Consider the following 22,719-nt stretch of genomic DNA (forward strand, 5'->3'; position numbering starts at 1 on the left):
TTTGTGACACATAAGTTTGCATATTAAGTCAGTGTCTGATGGCAACAAAAATCTCTATTTTTCTAAAGTTCTTTGTATTTTCAATATAAATACCTTCTTAAAGTGTGTATGTTGGTGCCTGACTTAAATGTGCCTGAAACTGAAGTTGCTCAGTTTGGCATTCAGATTCTGCATTTTTACCACTATACAAGACAGTATCATGCTTGGATGTAGATCTTTCATGGCGTGACTTAATGTGCTTTTTATATTGTCAGTTGTGCAGGCAGGATTATGTAATATATACAGGTTTCACATATTTGTTATTAATTAGCTTAGGAAGCTAGGAAAGCTTTTCATTTAAAATAAGAGGACTCAGAAGGCTGTGCACAAGTATCAAGGTAGATTCTGCTCAGTGATTACTGCATTAACACTTGACTTCATAGAAGGTGATGGAGTAAGTTTTGTAGACAGAATTTGTTCTCATGACATGTAACCTTTAACACCAAATATTTTTCTTTTTCTTTTTTTCTTTTTTCTTTTTCTTTTTTTCTTTTTTCTTTTTTATTAAGGTGATGAAAACTCCTATGAGAAGTCTAACCATCCCACCAAACAGATGTCAAAGGAAGCAGATCAAAAGCTCTTGGAACTCTATGTAAGGCAAAAGATATTGAATGCCAAAATTCACTCCTAGGATTTCTAATCCTGTGCATGCCATTGCTGATACACAGATTAGATACAATTTCTAGAAAAGCCTTGTCGCATTGGTGTCACAGCATGCTGTAACTGTAAAAAGGTTCTTGATCCTCTCCATTTTGATTGGGGAAATAATTGTACTTGAGATTAGTAGTTAAGAGAATTCTGTGTTGTCCTCCATCCTCTGACTAAACTCAGTGCTTTGAAGCATTTAGCTCTGCATTAACAAGTAGGCTTGTTTTTCCCTGCTTTAAATATATGTCATCCTATTCCTAGAGGTACAGTTCTAGACAAATCTGCCTCTCAGTTGTCACTATAACTAAATGGAGTGTTCAATTTGTTTCCATAATTTAAATTTTTTTTCAGAAAAAAAATCCCTTAAAGGAATTGCTTTCTTTTTAGTCAGTTTCAGCAGTAATGAGCAAAACTTTTAGGGTGATCAGTAGTATTTGTTTGGCAGTTGAACCTGCTAAGTTTGGTTAGAATTTGAAAGCCAGTTTTGTATTTTCTGGAAAACTTAGCATGTTTGTATCGGATTTTCTTCCTCTTTTCTGGTGATGACCAGCAGAAATTATGTATGTAGGAAGCTTGTGGAATTATCAAGAAAATAAATGTTTAGAGGCAGTTTGAGTACTTCACTGTCTCTCTCCTAAGAAGGAAATTCCTTTTTAATCAGAACTACCTAATTTTCATCACAAGAGGGGCAGGTGGGATTCCTACACATCCCGAACTCGATTACCCGTGCTTTGTGTGCTGCCTTCCCTGCAGATGATGAGGACAGGAGGCACCTCAGGTCACCCCTGGCTTTGACACACCCAGCACTCCCGAGTCCCATTCCAGCATTGCCTTGCAGAAATAATCAGTTTACCACGAGGTGGAGCTATTAAATGCAGTTAACAAGGGCCCTGCTTTCTCTTTTTCAGCTCTATTGATTTTTTTTTTCCACACTGAAATTTCAACATGGGCTGCTGCTGCTGCTGCTCTTCTCTTTGTATTCGTAATATTAGAGATCCAATAAGGCTTTCTTTTTTTTCTTAAGGGTTTATCCAAGGGCTGTCTGGGTCTACTCTTACTGTTGACTTCATGCGAGAGCCAAACTCAAAATTTGTACTCTTGAGGTGACCTCCTTTAAGTACTGTGCCTTGGAAGGTGGACAGGTCATCTACCCAGGGAGGTGGTGGAGTCACCATCCCTCGATGTGTTTAAGGGAAGACTGGATGTGGCACTTGGTGCCATGATCTAGTTGAGGTGTTAGAACATGGGTTGGACTTGATCATCTTAAAGGTCTCTTCCAACCTAAAATTCTGTGATTCTGTGATTCTGTGATTCAGGTCCTACACAACGCCCTGGGACTTTTTATTGCTCAGCTGGAGGCAGGTAAATATGTCTTGTTACTTTCAACATTAATCCATTGTCCAGCCTATTGTGGTAATGTTGGCAGTAGCTGGAAAACTTGTATCAGGCCTCCAGCTCTTTAGAGGTGACTGCCACCATCATATTTTCTGGGAAAATCCCCTTGCCCAGGATTTTTCTCCTGGGAATCTGAGAAGCCTCAGAGAAAAAGGAAAACAATATTATCTCATTTGCTCCTCCATTTGCTTTGGAATGTGGTTGGAGATTGTTTATCCGAGATGGGAATTGTTTTGATTTAATGACCAATCACAGTCAGGCTGTGTGGGGACTCTGGAGAGAGTCAAGAGTTTTTCATTAGTATCTTTTAGCCTTCTGTAAGTATCCTTTCTGTATTCTTTAGTATAGTTTTAGCACTGTTTTATATAATATAGATCATAAAATAATAAATTAGCCTTCTAAGGATGTGGAGTCAGATTCATCATTCCTCCCAGCAATGGGGAATCCAGAAAATACCACAAGGTGACTGGGTGGGTTATTTGACCCTTTTGGCAGGTGGCTGAAACACATCAGATTTCATACAAATGAAACAGGGGGAAGGTGCAGAAAAGGCAGAGCTGCACAACCTTTGTAAGAAGATGCTCTGGTTACACAGAAGACAGTGAACAGAACCATGCTAACATGACTGAACAATAATGTTTCTGACTCCTACTCATCTAGGTACATACAGAGTATGGTACAGCTGGGCTTAAAATGGAGCCTTAAAAGGGGCTCAGGGCACTGGGGGCACTCAGAGGGATGGCAGCACTGCGGGGTCTGATGGGCTTGGAGGCTTTGAAGGGTCTGGGGAGGCCATGGGTGTGCTGAGGCTATGGTGGTGCTGAGGGCACACCACAAGTGACTCAGTGCTCCCATTGCTTCCTAGAAATCTCTGTCTGCTTGGTGTTTCCAGAAGGGTCTCTCTGTACAGGACCAACGGACTGAGGGGGAGAGAGGGGAGATGGGCAGGCCACATTCCCTCTGTTCCCTCTGTTCCATCTGTTCAGTCTTGTCCTAGCCCTGTTTGTACTGGGTTAGCACTGTGCCTGTATGTAGTTATGTCTCTGTCTGTCTCCAGTTCTACCTCAGCATGTACAGAGCAGCAGAGCTATACACAGTTCTGTGTCTTTAGTTAGAGGGACATGGAGGTGCAGCTGGGTACTTTGGTCATTGATTGTATAGCTCTCTATGGGTTTGCGTTGTGTAGAGCCACTTTTATACTGGAGTCAGTGTATTTACACAGCACAGATTGTTATCTCTATCTCTCATTTCTAGAAATGAAAGGCATAGCACAAGCCTGTGTGATGGAGGTGTCCTGTCATACTCTGAAGAGATGAATCAACCTACTGCACACTGGGACCCTTTTGGAGCCTTGACTTGGGCTGAGGGGCATGCAGAGGAGCAGCAGTGCACAGATCGTGGCCAAAAGCATTGTGACTTTTCCCCCAGGCTGTGGAGGCCCTGGGGAGAGGCTGCCTGGTAGCAAGGCACCTGTTCTGTCCCTTGATGGTGCTGTAGGCATTGAGTGTTGCAGGGCATGGGTTGTTGCCTTCTAGCCCCTAAAATCCAGAGCCAAACAAGACTGAGATGATCGAAAGCACTTGCCATTTCATGGCGCTCCTCCAGGTGTGCTTGTGGCCAAATGCACACCTGATGCAGGGCTTCAGCACTTGTAGGAGTTTTGCAAATGGGCATCATAGACAAGATACCCCAGTTAGAAGCACAGCTAATGAAGTTATTCCCCTTCCTGGTTTAGAGCCCTGCTGAAGCCTTCGCCTTGGTTCTAACCCCACCACTGACTGTGTGAAATTACATGGGAAAGTGAAAGAAACAAGTTCATTGTTGAAACAAGATTGGTTCATTGAAGAATAAAGATTCAAAGAGGATTCCAGGAATGTGTTTGTCTAACAGGGTAGCAGAAGTACTGCAGTTAGCTAAGAAACTAGAGGCTTAGATGAGAATTATCTACAAAACTACAACTAGATGAGAAAGAAGTAAAAAGCAAAAGGCTTTTGGCCTCAGAGTCTCCCCTCAGAGAGTGGGCAGAAGGCATGTCCCTCGCAGGTGAGACTCAAGGGAGGAGGGTCGTGTGGCAGCCAGAGGGGTCTTGAGAGTCAGGAGGAGGAGCAAGAGGTGGCTTGTCCTCTTCCAGGAGGAACTGATGGTCACCAAGCTGCAGTGAGAGCCTGTGAGCTCAGCTGCCTTTGCCCCATCCCTGTCGCTGGGCCTGGGCACAGCTGGTTTGGCCAAAGCCTCAGGCCCCAGCTGGATGCACTGGAGTGTGTGCCAATGTCAGTGGGGTGGAGAGGGGGGGACACAGCAGGGCTGTGCCCTGGGGGGAGCCAGGGAGGCACCTGCAGCTCCCTGCCCACCTCTGCTCTCTGCAGCCCGGCAGTGCCTGTGCCACAGCTCTGCCTGGGAAAGAAGGGCAGCAAAAGGAGTTTTACACTCTCACTAAACCCTGGGTTATGCAGGGCGTCAGTAATGATTCCATGGGTTGTTACATTTTATTTTAAATGATGTGCTCTGTCTCACCCATCAGAAATGTACAGTTTATTCCAAGCCTGTGATCCTCCCCTCAAGTTTCATGGATCTGTAATCCCATTGGCACAAATCTTATTCCGTGCCCACTTTGAATCTCCCTGTTAAGCTGTGGGGGAAGACCAGAGAAAGTCTCTTGACCCTTTGCTCTCTCTTGGCCCTATTCCCCCTAGGCTCTCCCTTTCTCCCCCTTCCTCCTCTTTATCCCCTCCTCCCTTGGAAACCATGCTGCTCCCGGGGGTGGGACCCCAATAAACCCTCAGCATCCTCAGGAGCCATGTGGAGGTTCCTTGCCTGCCTGCTGCTACCAGTGAACACACAGCTTAAGGGGTCCCCAGGGATCCCCCCCCCAAAACAAACTGCATCAATTCCATGGGGCTTCAGTGGAAAAATGCTCTGTTTCTGTATACAGTTTACACCAAAAGGAGTATACCCCCAGGTGGAGACTTCTCAGGTGTGCAGCTGTGTGGAGGGATAGAATGTAAGAAAATAAAAAATAGTGAATGTTTGTATACTGTTTGTCCTAAGTGAGACATGTGAATATGTTATAATAACAATTTGCTTGAACATATCTCTCTAGAAATGCTGCAATTTTGTAATTAAAAGAAAAGAGGGAATTGTGGAGGGATAGAATGTAAGAGAATAGTGCAGAAGGCAATCTCACCCCTGAGGAGTTGCAGCTGTACTAATCACCAAACATTAGGAACAGGCCTGACCCTAATACCACAGCTGTGTCCAGTAAGAAGATGAGTGCTACAAAAGGGTGGGTTAGTTGGTTGTGAAGAGAGATGGAGTTTGTTGGTTGTGCTGTGAGGAAATGCCCATGAGAAATCATTGAGAAGGTATGGGACTTTTGAAATAAGAATGTAACACAGCTGGACGCTCAGTCAGGGACAGCTGGTGGGAGGCTGTTGTGTCCTTCTTGTGGGAGCCACCAAGTAAAGCCCTAGGTAGAACACGTGTACCTGAGCAAGGCGCAGAGATGGCACTGTAGTTCCCCCCTCACTGCACTTTGGCCCAGAGAGGAACTTGTGGCTGCAGATACAAGCCATGCACACATTAGAACATCCTGTTTGGTGGGCTGTGTTGATCACCAAACCCACAGTTAAAGCAGTGATCTTCAGGAATGTGCTGTTCCTAGAATGATCCATTGCTGCTCTCTAGCTAAAGCACAGCAGAGTCACTGGGAAGGGACTCTACATCTTGGAAAAGGAGGGTGACAATAAGGCTACAGCACCCCTCAGCATCACCCTGCATCTGGGCAAATCACTGGGCTGTTATCTGGGTCCTTGGGCTGTTCTGGTGTAAAGATATAGCTTTGGTCTCTTTGGTTTGCCCATTCACCACCTGCCATCCTCCCCTTTTCCATCTGAAAGCCCTAAGAGCTGTGCCAGTGTTTATCTGACAGCATCTCTCACAAGGGTTCAGTCTCTCAGATGTTGTAGAACAGGGCTGATAGTAATGAGAGCATTTTAGCTTCAACAGGATAATTGGAAATTGGATTTTTCTTTCCGTCATGTCCTTTGGGATCTTCCACAATTGAGCTATTGGATGTTTTGAGGGATAATTGTGATGGTAATGCTGGTGGTGTAATAATAATAATAATAATAAGGAGGATGATGATAAGTATGTCTTGCAGTTGAATAGCAGCCTGAGAGAGTTATTTGGGAGAATTTTTATTGAAAGCCCCAGCATATGCCCAGAACAAACCCATTATCCACCTTGTGTGGAGCTGATAATGGGCAAAATGATATTTTTCTCACTTCTATTCAAATTAGTCACCTTAGGCAAGCAGGGAAAAAACTTTTTCTGTTCTGAATTATTTAATTTTTTATTTGCAAAGGCTTTGTACCACTTTACACAATAATCAGCCACCATAGTCCTTTGAGTTTGGTTGACACCATCAACCTCATGTCAACAGAGATCCTGTCAGAGAAATCTCATGGTCACTCAAAGAAGTCGGTTGGTTGTGGTTTGTACTGGCAAGTTGTGCTGTTCAAGGCTCCCTTTGGCCACATCTTTTCTAACAGCACCTCAGAGGCTCTGCCAGACCCCTCCCTGTGAGGGAACCCTTGTGCTCCCACAGGCTGCAGTGTGAAAGGGAGAAGCAAAGGCACAGGGAGATGATGTGAGAACAAATTCGTCGCTTTCTGGGTGATTTCTGCTTACCATCACAGCAGCCAAGCCATGCTTGTTTGTCACTTACCCTCTTCATACCCAACCTGACTTTCTCCAGCAGGAAATGTTCCAGCCAGGTGAAACATTAACACTTGACTTTGACTGCTGCAGATGGATGCCTGAGAGAAAAAATTATCTGGGCACCTCCATGCAAATTTTCCATTTCTGAATTAGAATAGAGAAAAGAGATTGGAGATAAGAGAATACAACTAGACTAGAATAGAATATTTCATCTGAAAGGGACCTACAACCATCATCTCTTCTAACTCCCTGATCTCTTCAGGGATGATGCAAAGTTAATGTTGCATTAAAAACAAAGTATTCCAAATGCCTCTGGAACACTGACAGGCTTGGGGCATTGAACTCCTCTCCAGGAAGCCAGTTCCAAAGTTTTCCCTCCTCTTGGTAAAAAATGCTTCCTCATGTCGAGCCTGAACCTCCCCTGACACAGCTCTGAGTCATTTCCATGTGTCCTGCCATGAATCCCAGGGAGAAGAGGTCAGCACTTTCCTCTCCACACCCAAAGAGGATGGCCACTTTGTGAATTTCCACATGGCCAAATTTTATACCAAAACGCTTTCTTTGAGGAGGGGTGGCACGATGCTTCCAATATTTAGTACATCTTTACCTCAGGACAAATGTGGAGTGAGACAAGGCATGTGGAAGTATCAGCAGAGGAGAAGAGACAGGGATGGTGAAGCTGGGAAGAAGCAGATGTGGACCAGAGGTCTGTGCTCAAATGTCACCTCTCTGCTTGTGTCCTGTGCCCTCATGTTCTCCTGACAGCCCACAGTCACAGCACCAGAAAGGTTTTGGTAGGGAAATGTCATGTTCCAGGCTCAATCCGCTCAGCAGTAGCTCTGAGGGAAGGTACAATGGTGGTTGTGTGGGTTGGGTTTTGCTGGTTTTTACCCCAGGTTGCACAGGTTTAGAAAGTGCCGTGCCATCAGCCCAACTGTCTGCTGCTCCATCCAGGGATTCACGTTTAGGTAGCAGAGCTCCATTTTTTGGGAGGACGTGCTTTTCATGACCTTTCAAATAAAATGAGGTATGAAAAATCCAAACAGAAACCCCAAAACAAAACCAAAAGGAAAAAAAAAAAAACACAAAAAGAGACAATTGTAAAAAAGAAGAAGAAAAAAGAAAAAAAGGAGCTAAACTGAACACAGGTTCCTTCAAAAAAGAGTTGGTCTCAAAGCAAATGTGATGCCATCAGGGTGACCTCTGCTCATCCCCTCCAGTTTGTCCAACCTCTCTCCTGTCTAAACCACAAATAACTCTTATCACCGAGGAGCCAGGGACTTGTGGCCACATCAACATGTTACATCCTTTATCTGCTCAAGTTTTTGCAGTGTTTTATCAAGCTCCACAGAAAAATTCCCCCTCTTCTCTGTAGCCCATCCCTCCATGCAGTGTTTGCAGAGCAGGTCAAGCAAGCTCAGGAAGGTGCCAGAATATCACTAGAGTGCCATTTTTTATCTGCTTTCAGCCTTTTCTGCCTCTCTTACTCCACTTTCACCCTATCTGTGAAGAAGAGAGAGGAGCATAATAAACCATGTGAACAAGTTCACTGGAACACTGAGTTTTTGCTTGCTAACCTTTCAAGCCGCAGTGGGTGTACCTTGGTACTTTAGTCTGTTCTTTCTAATCAATGTAATGCTACCCAAAATGCACAGAAACATACTTTAAAAACAAAAGCCTAAAAATCAGCAAGGTCCTCCAGAAACAAATGAAACCCAGTCAACCAATGACAAACTGATTGGAGCAGTGCCTGAGTGCTACGTCTCCTTGATGGAAATCACTAGACCTTGCATGTCAAGGGATTTGTCAATTGCTGCTTCAGTGCTGTCATAACTCAAGGAGGATGCTGAAAATCTGACAGTTCCTGGTTTTTCAAGGGAGCTGAAGGATTTTCTGTTCCTGCCTCCAATGAAAGGAGGGAAACCAAGAGCTATCTGGAAAGCTTAGTGCTGAAAAACCTCTATCTTGACATTTCAAACATAAATGCTGAAAACAGAGGTGCAGTATTGTGAAAGACCATGATTAAAGTTGAGGTCATTTTAAGCGCTTGCATGAACTAAAGGACTTCCCAAGTCATTTGAATCCTTGGGAAGTCCAGTGTTCATTGATTCCATTAAAATATAAAGGCTATGCAAGCAATCACTGCTCAGTGTGCAGACATCTCTTTTCAAAACAAGTGCTATAAATTGACTCAGTAAAAGTATTGCAGAGCATTCTTTGCTTCTCCCTCAAATGGGCCCATAAGCAAACACAAAAGAACATTTTGCATCTCACAGGAGTGGCAATTTTATCCAGGTTACAGTATGAGAATCTTGAGTATCTCAAGAGTAATAAATATATAAAAAGTTACTTAGCTGCAGTTTTCTTACACTGATTTTCTATCATTTGACCTTTCTGACACAGCTGCAGTTTAGGAGTTACTGTTGTGGTTGGGTACAAGGAAGGATGTTCATGGACTTGTTTTTCACATGTGGTCCATTTTCTGGGGTGTTAACCCAAATGGTTAAGAAGCCTCTGTAAATTTGATATTTCAGCACCCTAATTTCTTCAGTGTAACACCCTCAATACTGTGACTATCCAAATGAATTATTGCTAAACACTGCAAAAAGCATACCACGACCAAATAACCTTCCCTGCCACTCACTCTTGTGTCTAAGTAATATAAAATTTCAACTGGTTTTATATTAAATGATTTTGTAAGTAGGAAAATTTTGAGTAAGAGCGTGAGTAACACTGGGAAACGAGGAGACAGACACACCAGGAGTTAGAAGAATGTACCACTTGACATAAAAGGCTAGTGGGAGAGGGGACAGGTGATTTCCAGCCCTCTTCTTTTGCAACATACTCTAGTTGAGACACAGATAAATACATGAGTCTGTTTAGATAAATAATTTGCTATCATTAGACCAAACAGATGAAAGGAAAGTCAATAAAGCAGAAAACCAAACGGGATACAATGAGGAAAGCAGATGAAGGGAAACTGAGGCAGGGAGGCAGGGCCACCCAGTTGATTTGTCCAGACCTCTTGAAATAGAAAATTGTTCTATCCCCAATTTTGACAAAAAAAAAAAAAAAAAAAAAAAAAAAAAGCTAGTCTTTTTTCATTCTTTTTTTCAATGATTTTTCAATCATTCATCTTCACAAGAAATGTTTTTATTTCCATAGGCCTTTCATTACTATGTGATTACATTGCCAGTTTTTGACAGAGGTACCTGTGTCCTAAGAAAATAATTTTCAAGGCCCTCAGCTGATGGTGGTGAGATTCCTATGACACTGAGCATCTGTTTTTTGACCTGCAGTCACCAGTAGAGTTAACAGCATGAGCATCATGCAGCTTGCAGCTCTGTTCATGGTAGAATTTGATACCAGCTTTCATGACTTCAATCAGCTTCAGGATCAGTCAGCTGGCTGTGACTGCTCAGCTTTCAAAAATACAGAGGCATCAAACAAATAAAGCAAAATGATGACCAGGTTGTTGTCCACAATGCCCAGACTCTCATTTCTCTGACTAAAAGCCATGTACCTGTTGCTGATATTCCCAGTGCTAAACACTGAAGTGTGATGCTATGTCAATAATATGGTCATGAAGTAGGAAAAAAGAACAAAAACTCTTCATTCCAGAGCTCTGCTACTCTCTGTGTAAAGTTTAAACTGGCCACCTACAGAAACAACAAAAAAGCAGAACCTGGGGCTTATTTAATTTTTTGCTTCTTTGGGCCTTGGTAAACACTTCTGACAGAGAGATTCTGCTGGAGAAAACAGCCTGAGGGAAAAAAACAAAACAAGCCACAGTTCTGCATGGAACACAGAATCCAAGCCTGTACTGGGTGTACATCCTCCAGTGACAGTCATTTTTGCCACCACAGTGATGTAACTATGTCAGTGAAATGAAGATGCCTTTGATATCAATGGACATCAAGCTGGGTTTGGGAAGGCAGACGATCCAAGAGGATGAAATCTCTGGCCAGTGTGCCTGGGATTGAGTATGCAGTGCATGCCTCAGGTGTTGCCATGAAAATCCAATAGTTTCCAAGACGAATCTCATCTTGGAAGAGTCACTTTCCAATTGTTAAAATGTCCATTGCAACTTGAGACACACAAAATACCTTCTACTAAACAAAGTTCAGAACTAGACCTATATACAAAAGTTATCCTAAGTAGGCCAAGAAATACCCCAAACTATTAATCTGCACAGCTGGAATGAGAAGTGTTATGAGATGTGCAAATGTGTGAATGTATTTTAATGAAGAAAACATTTTGTATTGGAAAGAGCCCATTCTAATTAGATCATTTCACTAAATACAGTAACAGATATTCAAAGAAAATGGCTAATTTAAGGCATTTCCCAAGCTGAGTTTTACTGGTTCCTGTGTAATCGAGCTCCTAACAGAGTTGTTTAAATGAGTCAAAGAGTTATTAAACATTTATTTTATTATTTCTACAGATATCCCAAATATCATTGAGCAATCTTTGCTTCCTGATCTAAAATGAAGCATACTTTGCTGGCATGAGCACCTTTGTACTGGGTTTGACTGGAACAAAACTAATTTTCTTCAAAGTGGGCGATGTGGGGTCTTGTTCTGCACTTGTGCTGTACGCAGGGTTTGTAATACAGAGACACAGAACTTGCACAGAGCCAAGATCTTTTCTGTTTCTCACACCTCCTCACCAGTGAGCAAGCTGAATCAGGGGCATCTTATTCATGGGGCTGTACCAGAGCACCCCAAACTGTGCGTGGCTTTGCCTGTTGAACTGTCTTTATCTCAACCCCACAAGTTTTCCCACTTTAACCCTTCCAATTTCCTCTCCCATCCTACTGGGAGTGAGCATGAGCTGCTGACTGGGGTTCAGCCACAACAATTACCAAAAAGACCGTTCCTCACACTGATACTGTTCCCACCATATTTATTTTTCTTGTGGCAGAAAGACAAAGATTCTAAAAACTTACAAACCTCTCAAAATTTGTTGAAATACTTCTTTTCAAATCTTGGTTCTGATAGTAGTCTTTAGCCACATATCCATAATCCAATGAACAAAATGGCTTCTTTAACCCATCTTCAGATCTCTCCTGTCTTCGTGGAGCTATGTGGTGTCAGATTTTAGCAATCTAGAATTCCATTCTGATAACTGAGAAAGAAGTTTACCTGTCAGGTGCTTCCACAGCTTTGCAGTTCAAATAAATTCCTGTTTCTGCTTACAAATTCACTTCCTTGATCCCATTCACCCACTATGAGTTCCTGTAAAGTTCTCCCCTTGTAATATCTAGAATTTACCATGCTTTCACATCACCTTTCATCATCAATCTGCACTTTTGATGAACATTGTGTTTACATTCATTTTAGTTATGAAGAAACTGAAGCAAAGAAAAATGAAATTACTCTAGAAATAGCTAAATGAGAAAGAGAACTCCTAGTCCTAATCCAATCTACCAATCTACCTGTTGTACCCAGGATTCCTAGAGGGCTGAGGAATTATGCTAAAGGCTACATGGACCAACTTTACAGAGGTTCAAAGGGCAAATTAACAGCAATAGGGAGAATAAATCCCACTCTCCTTGTGTTCTTTCACTATGAAGAGGTTTTTTTGCTTAAGAAACCTTTCAGCCACAAAGTACTGCAGACCTGGGAGGGCATCTCACTCTAAATATCAGTTTGTCCTGCTTTCTGGAAGGTTTTGCTGGCTGCTGTCAGACATCAGGCTTTTTGTTTCAGAGTAGTGCTGCCATTTGTATGATACTCTAAGTTCTTTTGTGGGCAAGTGCAGTAATCTATTCTCAACATCAAATTAGTGCATCATCTTCCTGCCCTGCACAGGCATGACCACACAACAAACATACACCCCGTTGTTTTCTCCTTGGAGAAAGGATCTTGTATGCCTTTCTATCAAAAAAAAAAAAAAAGGAAAAAAAGAAAAGAGAGGCTGAACTTAATAAAAATATAAGCAGATTTTGGAGAGGCAGTGTTAGGACATCCTTAGGAATGCTTCCATTTGATGTGGGTTAAAGAGTCTGGATCCACAGGAGAGGGCACACCAGCTCCTCAGCGCACAGCTGGTGTTTTGTGCCTGGGACTCCCACCAGGTGTTTCCAGCCAAAGCCTGGCCCTGGCCCCTCCATCCCTTCCCCACTGACACAGGGATGCTGCTGGGTGTCCCAAGGCCCTCTCTGCTGCAGGCTGAACCACACACAGCCCCAAACCCAGGGCAGGAATGTTGTGGAGACCGAGGTGAAAGCTTTGCCTCTGTGCCAGGACATCTCTATTGCACAGCTGAGGAGACAATAAACTGCTCCTGCTAAATGCAAGTCATTAATAGGGTATTAATTAATGCTTTGTATTTGCCGTGGCCTAAAAAGGATCACTAAGGTGAAAGACTGTATTTTGGGTTTGGTCAGGCTTTTTGTTCTGTTCTGTGGGGTTGGTTGGTTGGTTGGTTGGTTTTTTGTGTTGTTTTGGGGTGCATTTTTTCAGTTTGGTTTGGTTTTTTTCCCCCTGTGGGATGACTCAGTCTAATTTTCTGAGAACAGCTATTGAAGTGCAAGAAATTTTTTAAACTTTACAGATAAAGCTATTTACTGGTATTTTCACTAGGAATACTTCTGAAAACAAAGAAGGGAGTTTTGATATGAGTTGCATGTGGGGTCTCTGTCTCTTCCTTCAGACCATTTTTCTTTCTTTGCCTTCTTTCTCTACCTTTTTCTTCCCTCCTATCAGACCAGAGTAGTAATGGCATCACAAGTGCAGCTACATGGAGTTAAATGGGAAGGTATTTGGTCCAGGTGTTGGTCCATGACAAAGTTAGTCTTGTTTGATCAGGTTTTCCCTGTCAGTACAAAGCACTATTTTTCGTTCTATTCTATTCTATTCTATTCTATTCTATTCTATTCTATTCTATTCTATTCTATTCTATTCTATTCTATTCTATTCTATTCTATTCTATTCTACTCTACTCTACTCTACTCTACTCTATTCTATTCCTTCCAACACAGAGCAGTCACCAAAAAGACGGGTATTTTTTCTGAAGAACCAAATAGATTAGATACATTATTTAAAATAGACTAAATTTCTCACCATCAAAATCTATTTTGCTTGGTAATTAATTAACTGTCCCTAATTCAAATTTGTTTTGCCTTCAACAGTAAATAGTAAGTGATTTCCTTGAGCTATTTCCTCTTATTTTCTTCTCTTGTCCTGGTAAGGAGGGGGAATCAGAGAGTGGCTGGATGAGGACTTGGCAGGCAGGTTAACAAGATTAACCTTCCACAGGGCACTTCAGGAGCTCTGCATTTCTTTTTAAAATATAAGAATATTGACTGATTGAATATCAGACCATATCAAGTATGGTCATACAACTTGTCACCCACTCGTAAAAAAAGATAAAATAATTTATATCATGCTGTGCCTTGGGGTTTGTTTTCCTTTATGGCTTCAAAGCTCAGTGTCTTTCTAAAACTGATGTATAGCTGAGAAACATCCTCCTTCAGGAGAAAGGTATGTGTACCGATATATAGATGAATATTATACATATATATATATATATATATATGTAATTCATACATATATATGTATGTATATATATATATACACATACATACATATATATACATATATATATAGATGTAATTCTCTTTTGCTCTGGCTACCAGGTGAGCCCAGGATTGTGCCTAGATATGCTGCTCATGCTGAGATATCTCACAGCTCAAGGCTGCTGAGGAAACAGATGATGGGTGATATTAGCAAGCACCAGGGCCTGAAGTCCCTCCCTGCTGCCTCCTGCTCTGCGGTTTCTGAGTTTGGAAAGGACAGTTTTGGCACAGTCAGGTGGTGGGCAGTCAAGTGTGATTCCCATGGGAGTTTGGTGCCTCTAGCCTCTTCTTTAACAAAGCATTCTCCAATATAAAAATTGTATATTTCACTCTGAAGGCAGCTTTTATTCTGAAACCACCAGCTCTGGTTCTGAGAGTGTCCAGAGGAAGGCAACGAGGCTGGAGAGGGGCTTGGAACAGAAGCCCCATAAGGAATGACTGAGGGAGCTGGGGCTGTTCAGCCTGGAGAAAAGGAGACTCAGAGGTGACTTTATCACTCTCTACAACTTCCTGAAAGGCGGCTGTGCTCAGGTGGGGGTTGGTCTCTTTCTCCAGGCAGCAACTGACAGAACCCAAGGACACAGTCTCAAGCTGCATCAGGGGAAATATAGGTTTGATAATAGGAAAAAGTTTTTTACAGAAAGGATGATAAAGTACTGGAATGGTCTACCCAGGGAGGCGGTGGAGTCACCATCCCTGGATGTGTTTAAGACAAGACTGGATGTGGCACTCGGTGCCATGGTTTAATTAAGGTATTAAGGCATAAGTTGGAATCAATGATCTTTAAGGTCTCTTCCAACCTAGGGATGCTGTGATTCTGTGATTCTATGAAAAGAGTTTCCTCTTTGGAATCCACTGTCACCTACCCATGAAACCTACAGGTCATGCAGCCTGTATGAAAATAATCACAGGAGGGCTCTGAATGTATTTCAAGCTGGCACTTGCCTTCACTACTTGAGTGCTCATAGAATAAAATCTGTGCTTGTTTTACTTATGTCAGCTGGACTGCTTCAGAAGCTGCTTCTGAAATTGCTTGTTACAGATGATTTTCATATCATGCTTTAAAAAAACTCCAGGAAAGCCTAAACAAAATACTTATTCTCTTTAAAATTTTCTGAGTCTCAATGTAGTCAGTTATAGAGTTATATTTTCAGGTTGTCTTTTGTCCAGTATTTAAGCCTTAGAGTGAATACTTTTAATTTTATATTATTAATAATTTGATACATCCATTACTTCTGAACAAAAAGCCCTAATGTAAGACAGCACGTGAGTACAAAATCAAACAGCCATCTTAGTAAATGGATGGTTGCATTTACTCAAGTATTTTCTGATTCCAAGTTCTTAATGTACTCACAGGTGTGATAAAATAACACCCAAAGGGTATAAATAAATATAAATTCTTTCTTGCTGGGTATGCAAATGGTAAAACTCAGCCATGAGTTCTGTCTGCCTGTCCGTCTACAGTTCTTTTGATTTCCAAATTGTTTCCCTCCCCATTCAGTCCATCTTACATCTGGGTGCAGACAGTGTCATGTACATCCTGAGGTTAAGACAACAGGAAGGAGGTATACTCCTCATTTGTGCAAAAATTATGCTCTTTCTTTTCAAGTGGTCTGAAGGGGTTTGCCTGCAACTGTTGGCAGAAAACAAGTAATCATGCTCAGGACAGGAATTGTTTAAACTTCTCTTTAGGCCATGGTAAATTCTCATACCTCAACAGATGGAAAATAAAGATTTTAGATTGCAAAAAGGGCCAAAAGGTGAGAAATACCCTGCAAAAATGTCAGTGAATTCAAGCTTTTGCTGAAAGTGATAAATACTCTGTTCAAGAGCCCCCATCTGTGTTTCTTTGTTTAAATAAGGGGAGGATCCATGTCTTGTCAGGAGATCCAGAGAGCTGAAGCAACATCAGTTTTTATTCTGCATTATCACAGCAAAATCACTGTGGATGTGGCTGTAGAAGGAAAATGAATTCATAATTGTTGCTCTTTTTTACATGGCTGCTGTCCAGTCACCTTAGCTGCTCCTGCAGGCAGAGTCAGTGTCACTAAAAGTGTATTTACAATAATGTCTTGTGGCAGCCTCTGGAGAAATTTATCTGGATAAAGCTGGAAGAGAGCTGGAGAAATAGAAGCAATAAACAAATACACAGTCTGACTCATTGTTTGATGCTTTCTTCCCCAGAAACCAATACTCTTGAATGCCTTTTGGAGGCAAAATTATGCCTTTTGGCAGTAATCTCAGGGGTTTAATGGCACTGAAGGGGGTTAGTTGTGTTGAGTGCCTTTAGCAAACTGAGATGCCAACATATTATATAACAACAAAAAAGAGTTTCTTCTGAACAAAGTTGCCCATTCCCAGATGGACACGCCAAGAAGATAGGCCAATGTAAATTATTTCAAAAATACCATTATTTTCTGATTTTTTTACTAGTATGAAGAAAGAAAATTAAACTCTAGGTAAAATTGCTTAAGTAAATTAGAGTACTAACTAGCTGAAAAATTAAGCCACATTAATCACAAAAAGAATTCAGGAAGTCTGGCTATGAAACATGAAACAGAAATTAAAAAGGTACTTTACTGCCAGTAGAAAATTATAGGCTTTGAAGGATTTGGCATCTGAAAGTCAATATGCACTCAGGTATTGATGCATGAGACACACAGACGTGGGCTAGTGGCTTTTCAATCCTGAGAGAGCAGAATAAGATACATCTCTTCGTGTGAATACAAACCTGCCAATAGAAAAATCTAGAAATCCAGACTACAGACTGGACAAAGATGGATGGTAAAAGCACAAAGGGAGGAAAATCTCATGGCATCTGACAGAAAAGTGGTACCTCAATCAAGAAGCAAACAAATCAGTCATTGAAGGACTGCCTTTGGAGTCCAGGGGTGACACTAAATTTTGAAGAGATAAAAGGAGCTCTGACAGTGCTAGCAGAGACCAATCAAGGCTTTAGAAAGTTGAGTAAAAAAATCCAGGGGTCTTCAAAAAACATATAGTTGTAGCATTTAGGGACATGCTTTAATGTCAGGGTTTGGTGTTAAAACTTGGACTGGATGATCCTAAGGGTCTCTTCCAACCTAAATGATTTTGTGATTCCACTATTCTATAAAGAAAACATAATTACAGCTTGATTTGAGAGGATGGATTGCATGTGGTGATTTTACCAAAACACCCCCGGGATGGACGCTCCATTCCTGCACTTACACTATGCCCTTGTCAGAGGATGGCTGTATTACAGGGGCGGGCAAGGAAGCAGAAGTGTCTGAGGCCCAATCCCTTCTGCTTTACCTGTTTCTGGGTCAAAGCACCCCCAGAGACTGTCCATGAGCCATGGTTACCAGAGCTGAACTGCTGTTGCTAATGGGGCAGCCCTAAGCCAGAAATTTCTCAGCTTCTGAGGGCCTCACATTCAGCTTTTACAGCTTTGCTGCATGCAGAATACGTGCATATTGATAAAAAAATTAGGCACTGATGCACTCTAAAATCCACTGATATCAGCCACACAGGTATGTGAGTACCTGTCTGTATGGACTGGAATACCTGAGAGCTGGAAACTCTCTAGCAAATGTCACCCCATGTGGCTCTCTACTCTAACAGGGGAAGGCAGAAGGGCAGATTTCATTTTTTGTTTTCTCTACTTCCTTGAGAGCACTGTGCATGTCTATTACAGTGTGCCTGAGCTTCTGTAATTATGGCAATAGTCTGAAAATTGAAAATAGAAAAGTACTGCTCTCCCCTTACCGTGTACTAATACCTGTTATTAGCAAAGACCATAATCTTCTGAGTCCCTCAGACAGAGATTTTAAAAACCTTGCAGTTTGCTAAAGAGCTTATCAGAGGTAATTAAAGCCTGGCTGAGCATGCTTGGTTTTGAGAGACCCAGAAGGGCTTGCTCCATTTTTATGGAACAGAGATGCTGCCTCAGCACAAATCCCCTCCTGATCAATGGCTTCTCAGACAAATCTATTAAACGGCCCTTCTCGGAATGGTGGACACAGCATCTCTTGAAATGTCGGACCACTGCAATTTCCTATTAATTTTATAAAAGATACTTGGTGAATATGCAGGGAGAAGATGAAACACAGGAGGTATAGCTGTTCATAATTAAAAGGAAAACTGACCAAGGGGAACTGTCAGGCAGAAACTGAACAGCATCCTTGGCTTTTTAAAGATTGCTTTGCAGTATTTCAATTGCAGAGATAATTTTGCAGCGTGGGAAAAGGAGGATATTAATGAGCCTTATAACCCATTCATGTTTGCTGTAGCTGCTTTCCTTTTTAATGTCTGTGGGTGTCACCCTTCCCTGAAAACCAGGCAGATTGCAGCTTACCTCTGAGATTTCAGTGCCTGCTGCTGTCTATCATGCCTTCTCAATGTCTTGTCTAACTCATGACAGATTAGGCTGCCAATACCACCTGGAAAACTTGGCAGCTTCATCCCTGGGTTTACTCATACCGGAATCTCCTCGTGCAATAGTGCTCTGCATCCGGCACCACCAAGTCTCATCTCTTCTGGTGCTGCCACGCTCGTGCAGTCCCTGCAGTATTTCTCATAATGTCACAATTTATCTCCAGACAGGGAGTTAGTGCCAGAAATCATTGCAGCACTGGAGTTATCTCAGGCTGCTTTACCGCGCTGATGCTTTGCAAGTATTTTTAGCACAGAGTAAAAGGAAGACAGACAATGTTTTCCCCCACTGTTAGCCTGAAATGTGTCATCCAGGGAGAACAGAGGAGAGCTTGGGTACTGATGGTTAGTGCTGAACACAACAGCAGTCACATCCAAAATTTCCAGGTGTTTAATTTTTGTGCCAATGGGATTTTTTTTTTTAATGTGACTGCACTAAGGTAACAAAGTCATAAACCATCTGTATTTAATTAATTCAGCAATAAATAAACATACAGGACTTGGAAGATCTAAGTGGTATAATTGCTCAGCTCCTGTGAAGGGTGAGTAATTAATTTTGCTATAATTATTATCAAACCACAGTGAGCAGAGAGATTGTTTTTTCTCCTTTGAATTGCCTCCTTCCCTCCAACTCTGTATTTCAATGAAGGTCTTTTATTGTTTAATGTATCTGTCATCATCTGGTGTCAAGATAACATCAGGCAGATGCAAGCATTCATTTTATTATTGTATTATTTTCCTTTTGTTTGCCTCAGGAAAGATGTTTTAATTGCTAAGGATAAGGACAAATCCACAGATCTAGAAGCTGAAGGGGAATGAAAACAATGTCAATATTTGCATGACTGAGAAGACAATCTGTCTGTTCATATAGTTCTATAACTCTTTATCATTTGTGACTGGAAAAATCTGACAACAGTAAATGAAGATGGTGCCAGGGGAGAGGGGGAGGATGCTGGAGGACTACACAACCTCTGCTGAGGGGATTCAGAAGAGCTAACAGCAGGGAAGGTGTAAACCAAGCGTCAAACATTAATCTTATTGCTGCTGGCTCCACTTCTCATTTCTGAGGACAGGAGAGTTCTGGGTCACACTTCTGAATGCCCTGGACACTCTGATGATGCCTGAACCCTGCAGCCCCTGTTTTAGAGGGCAAAGGCCAGACCGAAAACAGAGAAAAAAAGGAAACAGATTTTAACAAGGGATGGATAAATCAGGATACACTATGTATATCCTGGTACATCAGTCAACCAAAGGTCCTGTCTAGATGACTCTGCCATGGCTGAGGATTGCTTAGCACTTGGAGAGCACTACACCAAGCAGGAATGGGGAAAGTGAGGGAAAAACCAGGCCCTTGACCTTGAAAAACCAGGAGCTCCTTGCCAGAAGATTGGGATGAAGACATGGCACTGAAAGGGTGCCTTGAATTGAACACAGAATCACACAAAATTGCAGTTATTGGAAAGAACCTCCGGAGGCCATCGAGTCCAAAGTCCTGTGCAGACACTGGCTGACTAAAGCAGGTTACCCAGAACACATCCAGTCATGGCTTGGATGCCTGCAAGGGTGGAGGCTCCACAAACTCTCTGGCACTGCTCTAGTGTTCAACCACTTTCCTAATAAAACACGTTTCCCCTTCCGTTTAAATGGATTTTCTTGTACTTTGTTTTGTGCTTGTTGACACTTACCCTTTACCACAGAATGTGATAGCAACTTCTTTACTCCCTCCCATCAGGTATTTATTTGTACACATGGATAACATTCCCCCTCAGGCTTTTCCCGAGATTCCTCTGGAATCAACCAAGGAGAGACCAGACACCACTAGCAATGCTCAGAAATTCCTCAGAACAGTTCAGAAAGTTGCACTTTTGAAAGGATCTGAAACTGTATCTGCATGCTTAGGTTTCCTTATTCTTTAAGTTATTTTTGTGAATAATGTGTATTGTCTACATCCCACAATAGTACTGTGACTAATTTCAGTGACATAAAAGGGACTTTAAAAAATACTTTTATATTTTTTTTTCTCCTCATCTGCCTTTCTTCACTGGGTGATGACAAAGTAAGAGACAAAGCACACACTGAGAACAGGTCATCAGGTCTGACAGATTTCAGTTTTGCTTAAAGATACGACTGTCAAAATGCTGTGAAACATAATTAAACCATGTAGGTTCGTCCTCAGTATTTCCTTTGAAAACGTGTAAATTTTACTTATTATCATCATTTGGCTTCTGAATGCCAAATAACAAAGGAAATGTATTTGGACAAATACAGAAAAAATAGTTAATATGGAAATCAGCTTGTCCCAAGTGGGAAAATGTCTCATTTGCATTCAGATTCTGTTTCTGCTGCCTCTTCCTTTGTTTCCAAAGTGACAAATGGTCTTTCCCTCCTCCCCAGCCCTTTCAGAATCTCATTAAAAGGTGCAGAAATGAGGCTTGAACGGCCCCATGACCTTCTTTCCTTTGGGGGTCACATGCAGAACACAATTCAATCTGGCCCACTGGCATATTTTATCAAGGGGTTTTTTTCATCAGGAGGGGGTAGAATAGTACAGAGTGACCCAAAACCCTGGTGGTACAATGCACATAGTGACACACATGCCATTACTCACAGCAATGTATTCCGATGGCACACAGATTGCCGTATAATGCGATTTTCCCTCAATGAAAGGGAGTTTGAACAATAAATGGCTCTATCACAGGCATGAGTTGCACATATTGCATTTTGAGAAATGAGGTTTCTCACTGATTTAACATTCTTATTTGCTGCACAGTCTTTTTAATAACGGGAGGCTGGTTTGTTTATTTCCAGCTTACTTTAGTCCTGTTTTAATGTGAGAAGCACAGGGAAGAGCAGCATGGTATTTAAGTGATCAGTACTTCTGAGAAATACTTGTAGCTTATAGCAGTCAAAGAATTTACAGCTGAGATGCAGTGAATTTCATGGCTAGCAAGAAATGGATGAGAGCCAGCTTACTATTAAACATAAGGATCCCTTCAATAACTGTCACTGGAGCAGAAACCTAAACAAAAATGGAGCTGTTCCAAAAATCGTTTTCACGAGCCTAACAAATGTTCATCCCACTTTTCATTTGGGAAACATCTTGGAATTTTTGGTGGCAGACATGCATCAATACTAGGGCTTGAAATAGCATTTTGTGCACTTATGCCTTAAATATTTCAGCAATTCCATTATGGGCTCCTTCAGAGAAATAAACCAACAGCTGGTCCCTTTCACGTATATGAAAACCTAACATGAAAAAAATGTCATAGCCACTTATTTGCTGCTCAGAGTGAAAAAAACCCCCAAAATCTCCACTAGATAATGTGATGTTTACCTGACTCAATATCATATAAAGAACTTCCTTCTAGAACCTTTTGTGTTTTCTTCTCCTGCAGGTAGATCTGAGTGCTTTGCATGTGTGGTTGGTGAACAGTAGTGAACATTAACTAGTACCTGCACTACTCTGACAGTGTACATCAGCTATGAAATCTAATTTTTTTGGAGAAAGCTACTTAAAATTATAACAGTATTCTCCAAGTCTTAGAATGATTTGTCATCCATTTAGAGATCTGCAATAAATGGTGAAAAGCCACTAATAATGCTTTTAATAATCACAAATAATCAGCAATTTGCTGATAAATACAGCCCAAGCTCAACGTGGCATGTAATATCCATTGGTCTGTCTCTCTTACCCCTGAGACTTCACTGCACTTGCCCAAATGTAACTTGTTCAGATTTCTGTACCTTGTTCAGATTTCTTCTGGAAATTAAGCTCTTGGAAGGGGGAAAATGGGCATTCCATCAGTCCCAGCGAGGAAGCTGTTTGCATGCCCCACATGAAACACATTTTGTGCCACAACCAGTTATTTTTCACACCAGCTACATTCTGAAGTCAGAGATGACTCTGTGTTTGGCACAGGACA

The sequence above is a fragment of the Zonotrichia leucophrys genome, chromosome Z (assembly GCF_028769735.1).
Source record: "Zonotrichia leucophrys gambelii isolate GWCS_2022_RI chromosome Z, RI_Zleu_2.0, whole genome shotgun sequence".
Taxonomy (NCBI): Eukaryota; Metazoa; Chordata; class Aves; order Passeriformes; family Passerellidae; genus Zonotrichia; species Zonotrichia leucophrys.